We start from the raw sequence: 7,677 nt of genomic DNA, 5'->3' as shown, positions 1-7,677 counted from the left end.
AACCCCTGATGTAGACGGATTTTCGGCGATACTCTTCTCCACTGCTTCCCGATTTTCACCGGTGATACCGAAGAGGGCCTTCCAGATCTCGGTAAATCAAAAAAGAGTATAAAACTTTTGGAATCTGTTGATTGTCCTCTTAATCATTCTAGCACTTGGGTCAGATTTCCTGTTGGAATGGCGACGGTAACTTAGCTGGGTTTCAGAAATTTACCCATGTTGTTCAAAATACCACTGAACGATGAAGGTTCGTTCCTCGATAGGCACACGACTCATATTAGTGTTGGAAGGGTTGCCATAGTTAATAAAAATATATATTAAATAGTAAAGAAATTATGAATATTTTTCAATAGATCACTACATTTGGGCCACCCTATATGTGTGTGTGAGCGTATCTATATATGTTGCATATTAGGGACATATATAACGATGGTGATGGCAATTCTGATGGGAAGACATTTATATATATTACATCATGACAACGATTATGACAATTCTTGGAGACTTCATATAAATACGGACTGGAAGATATGATACAACATTTCTTATACACATATATAGAGAGGAGGACACATAATACTTTGAAGCGTTATATAAGAGTTCGTTATCAGGTGATGATAAAACACATTTACCTTTTTGTGATGAACAACGACACGAGACAACACTCATAAAACATATTTGGTTCTTTATTCAATCGGCCGATCGGTGACGTCAGGAATTCAAACTTTGATTGACATGGTCTAATCTTCTACCCTTCGCTTCTAAGGCGCTCTGCTCTCCAACTGACGATCTCTCATCAACTCTTGACTCTCAACTCTGTCTTCCAACTCTAACTCAAACCCTTCCTATATTGAGAAATCTCCTTTGTTTATGACGTTAGAAGCGTGTTTTTCAAACGTGACTGATTTTCACGTGACTTTACATATGTTTGTCCAAACACACATTTGGCAAACAAAAGAATCCTCAATTATAATTCTAACCTATTTTTAAACAAGATATTTTAATTTGCATTGTCCATTCTTTTAACTGAAATTTTTAATATTCAGATTTCTAAACGAATGGACAATCAACCCTTTTCCTGACATAAACAATATATAACTATTTCTAATAGAATTAACAATGGGATTTCTAACATTCCATTCTCCATTATCATTTACCTACTGGGTTCGATTCTAATATCATTTTCACTTATCTAGTATGTCTTCTTACTTACATGGGAATAGAACAGTCCTTCCATTTAACATATATATATATATATATATATATATATATATATATATATATATATATATATATATATAATATAAAGCTGAATATGTGTGTGTGTGTGTCTGGTCACGAATAGGCTTCTATATGGTTGACTATTTTAAAAACTGATCACATATAATGATAGAAGATGTATCGAGACACAGGAATGGGTATGTTTGATCTGGCAGAACGGTGGTTCATAAAAATTGTGGGGTCTGCGTTCGCGTATGGTCCACATAGTATGAAAATTAAAAATTTAAAAATTAAAAAAAAACGTTTGCAAGGGTTTTTGATATAGATGTACATAAGAATACTTTGTATCGAGGAATGGGTATGTTTGATCTGGCAAAACAGTGGTTCATTAAAAGTGTGGTGTCTGCATACGCGCCTGGTCCACAAAGTCTGGAAATAAAGAATTTAAACATTAAAAAAAAAACGTTTACAAGTGTTTTTGATATAGATGTACATAAGAATACTTTGATAAGTATGTTTTAACTTAAATAGGGATGGTATAATAAAATGGTGGGGCCTGCGTTGGCGCCTGGCCTCCATAGAATGGAAATAGGCACTAACTTTAATAAAGACTTTTCATATCTATCTGCGTAAGTATACTTTGATAATTATGTTTCAGTTTGAAGAAATATGGTATAATAAAATTATGAAGTGTTCGTTCGCACCTGACCTCCATAGAATGGAAATATGGCACAAAGTTTAACAAGGATTTTTAATATAGATCCACAGAATTTGTGATAAGTGTTTCAGTATTAACAGGTATGGTATAATAAATTATGGGGTTTATCTATTTTATTTTTACTTTCATCATATTTTGCTTTGGTTTTGATACTCCCAAATTTAAAACCCTTTCTTTTCATACCCTACCATACTTTCATAAATCAGAGTCCATTTTCTGTAGGCTGTTTTTGAACCCAGTCAACGACGGGTACTTTTGCTAGTATATATATATATATATATATATATATATATATATATATATATATATATATATATTATTTTTAAAAACAGTAATCTACGGACTCGCGTGTATCGGAGTCCTACTCCTCTACTACTGAAAGGTAGATTACTGTTTTTAAAAATGATAAATAAATACATAAAAAATGCTGCCAAATAAAAAATGGGCGACCTTCTAAAAACACACCGGGTCTATCTTAATATCGTTTAAAAAATCAACAACAAAAACTATGTATATATATATATATATATATATATATATATATATATATATATATATATATATATATATATATATATATATATATATATATAACTTTATTCGATTGGCAAAATTTTAGAATAATTATAAAGAAGTGAGCCATAGCGGAAATTCAATCGACTAAAATAAGATGGAAAACGGGGTGAGGAAAAGAAAAAAAAATGGGACAAGTTACATGTAACAAATGTACAATTCAATAAAATAAATAAGTCGATTAAAAACAAAATCGTTAAAATACACCCGAAGCGCTTTTCGTTCAGACTAACTTTTCAAGGGTCATAAGTCTGAAAATTATTATTTTTTTTTAGAATATTTGGTAGTGGTATGGAGTAAAAGCGGAGGGGAGGTTAAAAAAAAAAAAAAAAAAAACTGTGACTACCCAAATAATTCTAATTGAAGCCGGAGGTTTCTCTGCTTGCACAAAGTAGGGGGGCTGGCAATGATGGCAAGTGCTTCGAGGACAGACAGGTGGAACTTTGTACGTCCTCGGTACAAAACAGAAAAATACTCCGGAGAGAAACCAAGACCGCACTCCTTTTTATCGACCACTGGTGGTAGGTTGATGGTCTCGGATGAAGCGGGGAACATGTTGGGCGATTCTGACCTGAAGACGCTGGGTCGTCTTGCCTATATAGACGGCACCACATCGACATTGAAATTTATAAATAATATTACTTGTTTGAGAGATAGGCAAGACATCCTTACGAAATGAGGGAAAGGCGGTTTTTGTGGAAAAAGCAATACGGAGCGATAGAGCACCAAAATTAGAAGACACCAGAGAGGAAATCTTATCGCCAATAAGTTGGCCTTCAGGTCCAATCCAGGGTAACTTAAGGTATACCGGAAGAGTAGATGTACCGTATTTTGGTAGCTCAGAAAAGGATTGAATTTTCTTATTAATAACTAAGTTAACTAATGGAGGTGGATATCCATTCATAATGAAAATCCTTTTAATGTTTTCAATTTCCACATCAATAAAAGGTGGGTAACAAATAACAAATGCCCGATGGGTCAGGTTTCTAATAAGATTAAGTTTCCTGGTTGTGGGTGCAAAGGAATCCCAACTGAGATAAAGACCAGCGAAAGTGGGTTTTCTATAAATAGATGTCATAAAGGAAAGGTCACGTTTAGAAACTAACACATCAAGGAAAGGAAGGGAGTTATCTTTTTCCACCTCCATTGTAAATTTGAGAGAAGGGTGTAAATTATTTAATAAGTGGAAAAAGGACACAGCTTCATCATGCGTTGCGAAACAAGAAAAAGTGTCGTCAACATAACGCATGTAAAATGCTGGTCTAGGGCACTTGTCAAACAAGGTCTGTTCTAAAAAGCCCACAAAAATATTGGCCAAAGTTGGACCAAGGGGAGATCCCATAGATATACCGTCGAACATCGTCGAAACTAAAGGAAACCGACTTAGTAGCAAGTTCCATGAGTTCAACGAACACCGCCTCAGGAAAAGAGGGGAGGGGGCCAGGGCCTCTATAAAGAAAATCCGCACATATGTCAATGACCTCGTCAAGAGGGACATTGGTAAACAAATTGCTAATGTCAAAGGAGACCAAATAACAGTTGTTAGTGGTAAGAGGAAGCTCCTCGATAGTCGATGCGAAATGAAAAGAATCCGTTTTCCATCTTATTTTAGTCGATTGAATTTACGCGATGTTTCACTTCTTTATAATATATATATATATATATATATATATATATATATATATATATATATATATATATATATATATACTCAAATAAAGTGCAATTAAATCAACATTTAGCTTTGATCTTCTTTCTTTTGAAATATAGTATTTTCGAAGTAAGTTTTTCATTTTTAAAAACGTTGATAACAGCGACGCATTCTTAAATTATTGTCTCTCTTTTAGCAATAGTTATATAATAGTTTTCTTATTGAAATATTTTTCTTTATATATTGACTATATACAACGTCTTAATTAACGGAAGAGCAAGAGAGGGCTTTTAATTTTAACCAATAAAAATGTCCTTTTAATTGTTCATAAAAATTAACATAAGCGACACATTGTCATTTTATTTCATTCTATTTGCTTATATTTTATAATTTTATTTTACTTTGCAAATTATATTGAAGGAATATATTTATTTTTAATAATATAGAGAAAGACCTGTTATAAACTCTTTTTAGAGACGTGTAATTTTCTTTTACTAATTTTGTATGGTGTCTGTTTTAAACTCTGTTTTAAGGATGTGTACCTTTAAATGATTTTTGGGAGCCTGTTCTACGTAATGAGCTAACGGAGTTTTGTCTCTTCCTTAGCAGACAGGAAGAGTTAATCAAACTAATTACATTTAATTTCCCAGTCCAATCCCTACATAATCGATCTAATGATTAACCCCCACCACCGTTTACTGGTATAACAACGATAAAATGTTTCTCAGCATGCCATATGGTGTCTTCAAACCAAATTTTGGTTCTTTGAAACTAATTAATTCACTTATACAAATATGTAAGCGGCACAATGGATATCGACGAGGATTACGGAATCTGAAAATTGAGTTCAAATTTATTTTTGTAAAGGCAAACACCGGTAGATGATGAACAGTTTCGCAAAAAAAAAAAAAAAAAATCAATGTGTGAAAATATAATATTAAATTATAATGTTTAACGGACAGAATATCTTACGCAATTTGAATTCATATATATATATTCTTCGGAATAGTTTTTATTTAACAATATGTATATATATATATATATATATATATATATATATATATATATATATATATAGTCATCCACATACAGTACTGTTTCGCTGTTTCACAGCTCATCAGTGCGGCTAGACATATATATATATATATATATATGTATATTCAAGCACGTCTGATTGAACACGACAAAATTATTCTTTTTGCGATCTTTCTGGATATCTTTTCTATTTGCCGAGAGGTCTTTTTAATTTCAGGAGACATATTATATAAAATGTCGCCCAAAAATTGTTGTTCGGCCATAATCTTCTCATATTTATAACATGTCTGCTGAAATTACAAAGAACGTTCGGCAAATCGAAAAGATATCCAGAAAGATCGGAAAAAAAGAATAACTGTCGTGTTTAATTAGACGTGCTTGAATAATGACTTGCTGCCAATACACACACACACAGATATATATATATATATATATATATATATATATATATTAAATGAATGGTTTTAATTTTTTATAGACTGTTTAGTATTTGCCAATCTATTATTTCATTGCATTATTTAACCATAAATATTTTTCAAATAAAAGTGTTTTTGTATTTTTTAACGAATGGCTCCTAGTCAATAAAAAATTCCTTTGTCGCTTCACACATGTCACATACTTACCGATACATGTTTAAGTTGTTTTCTTTCTTATGCCCCAAAAGAACAGTAATTTAAAAGATAAAAAAGATAAAAATCTGAGTTGGCTCGCCATTTTATGTAAATTGGTTTTGACGCTCGGCAGTCAAGAGCGAACCAGGAAGTCTGTGCATGACAAAACGTTATAAATGTCAAGTGTATGAAAGTGTGCTGATCATCACTGATTGGGTCGGTGTGATGAAGAGAGTATAATATTGAAAGACCTAAAACATTCTAGTGATCGACTCTGACATTACTGCTAACTAGGGCTATCACAACAGAATATTCTTTTCATTGTTTTGACTCTCGAGTATATATCCGACCCAGTTAGACACAGTTAATCAACCAAGAACCACATCACTCTATATAAAAGCATATAAGATATCAACGGATACACACTCGAGAGTTCAAAACAATGATAAGAATATGCTGTTGTCCTAGCCCTACAATGGTTCGTATGTTTGGACTATTAGCTGATTACGTGTTCAGTTTCAGAATACAATTTTGGTTTCATTTCGTCCAATGTAAATGTAAGCTTAAGCTTAAGGAAAAGATCTAACTATTTATGGTTGCGAACGATACATGTCTGCAAATCTGTAACTAAATAATATTTGTATAATAAAAATTAGCCTGTGCTTATAATAGTGGCTCGATGTTGACTGTTAGTTTATGAAAGACCCGCACCTCTTACTCTTTCGGGGCAGACAAAGCCTTTATAGATACTGATGTTTTTATATTATCCTGCATGTAGACATATTATTAGATTGAAATGTGAAACGAGTCTTTTTTTTTAAAGAGAGAGACTTACAATGTAGTTACTGAAAAGTGAAATTAAGTGAGAAGAGAAAAATGTCTGTTCCATAATATGAAGCTCTGTTAACAAACAGACTAACTGGCCTTGTAACCGGCGAGAATTACCTAAGATGAGTAGACAAAGATGAATGACATTTTTCCCAGAATCTAGAAAACATGGAACAAATAAATAAAAGTACGTGTCAATGGGTCCCGGGGAGAAGTGAGACGAGAGAGCCTTCCCTTTCCTGAAATGTTAGTAAGAGAGCGAGACAGAAAGATGATGTAACAATTTGATAGAGTGAGAGAGGAAAGCCTCTCCCCATCATGGGGTAGCAGCGTGATGATGTAATACAGTGAAATGTGAAGACGTCCCTTTCCTTAGGTAGAACCCTTTACTCATCTGGACAAACACAGCCTTTATAGATATTTGTTTTTATTTTGTGTAGTGTTAACTTTTTTCTTGTTGTTGCGCCTTGTCGTTTAACGTTTTGCTATGTCCAATCTCTATATATACGGCATAATCACGTTGACACGCCGGTTCTGGCCAGATCACCGAAGTTAAGCAACATTGAGCCTAGTTAGTACCAGATGGGTGACCATTTGGGAATCCTAGGCGCTGTATGTGCTCTCCACTATTCTCAACATTGTTTCTAGTCGTTCTGTGTCTCAAATTGCCACTGGAATCCAACAATGTTGACACAGGAGAGACGTGGCTGGAGACTGCGCAACTCTTGCCACACAAATTTACTGCGCACGATGTCCAAAGGTGTATATTATCATTATCACTGACATCAAGTTGGTTAATATTAATATTTTTATTACACGATGTACGTAATCTCTGCCAATCTTTTCACGTGGCTTATTGAATTGAATCATTTTCATCAAAGTCAAAAGGATTTGTATCGTTTCTGCGCTTCTATGTCTTTGATGCCAGTCTTTTCATAAATCTGTATGTTCTCCATAGAAATATATAAGATCTTGGCTTAATTTTCTCATCACTTTGGTTTTGCTCGAGATGGGGCATTCTACCAGATGCCAAACATTCA

General features: G+C 33.4%; 1 pseudogene; it reads left to right on the top strand.

Moving 5' to 3' along the window:
- The first annotated feature begins 7,139 nt into the window (after window positions 1-7,139).
- LOC145277132 (5S ribosomal RNA) lies at window positions 7,140-7,256 on the top strand (annotated as a pseudogene).
- Window positions 7,257-7,677: the final 421 nt, after the last annotated feature.

This window comes from Euprymna scolopes, chromosome 5, assembly GCF_053919585.1.
Source record: "Euprymna scolopes isolate OS-2025 chromosome 5, ASM5391958v1, whole genome shotgun sequence".
In the NCBI taxonomy this organism is placed as follows: Eukaryota; Metazoa; Mollusca; class Cephalopoda; order Sepiida; family Sepiolidae; genus Euprymna; species Euprymna scolopes.
The sequence above is the reverse complement of the archived record's forward strand: the minus strand, read 5'-3'. Positions and strand labels throughout refer to the sequence as shown.